Source organism: Octopus bimaculoides, chromosome 4 (genome assembly GCF_001194135.2).
Source record: "Octopus bimaculoides isolate UCB-OBI-ISO-001 chromosome 4, ASM119413v2, whole genome shotgun sequence".
Classification (NCBI taxonomy): Eukaryota; Metazoa; Mollusca; class Cephalopoda; order Octopoda; family Octopodidae; genus Octopus; species Octopus bimaculoides.
This window is the reverse complement of record NC_068984.1, coordinates 142,178,585-142,179,285: the sequence shown is the minus strand read 5'-3', so window position 1 is coordinate 142,179,285 and position 701 is coordinate 142,178,585. Positions and strand designations below refer to the sequence as shown.

Genomic DNA, 701 nt, shown 5'->3' with positions numbered 1-701 from the left:
TATGATAATAATAATAATAATAATAATAATAATAATAATAATAATAATAATAATAATAATAATAATAATAATAATATTAGGGACAAAATCCAAAATTACTTGTAAAAACTCAATTAAAATCGATTTATAAAAAATTAAATTAAATTGAGCTTCACAGAGTAAAATATATATAAATATATGAGTTCATGAACCTTGGTTCTTTTCCCTAAAACTATATATTTATATATATATATATACACAACATTCGTAGATACATGCACTTCTATACACATAGCCACATTCATACACACATACTTAATTAGTCTGAAGCTTATAAGAGCAAGGCACACATCGTTTACTGTCTGTTATACATCAGATAATCAAAACACTACTTTTAAACACATACACATGCACACACACACACATTCTGACTCTCACACATATACACAACATATATTCTTACATACTTACATAGATTTATACAACAGTCCATATATCCTTGTGTGTCTCTACATATATAAGAATGCGTATATGTCGTCTCACGAGCACTAACACACACCGACCCTCATGTATATATATTCATACAGGCATTTACACTCACGCCCTCTCACAAATGAATAAATGTGCTCACATTCACAGCAACAATTATACACTGAATCTATCTTAACCAGACTTATTACCATATATATATATATATATATATATATATATATATATATATA

General features: G+C 26.2%; 1 long non-coding RNA gene across 1 annotated transcript in view; it reads right to left on the bottom strand.

The window, feature by feature from the left end:
* LOC128247695 (uncharacterized) overlaps nt 1-539 on the bottom strand; it is a 178,804-nt gene extending 178,265 nt beyond the window's left edge. The window contains exon 1 of the long non-coding RNA XR_008264062.1: nt 451-539. This is a non-coding gene — a long non-coding RNA (uncharacterized LOC128247695). The remainder of the gene's footprint in view (nt 1-450) is intronic.
* Nucleotides 540-701: the final 162 nt, after the last annotated feature.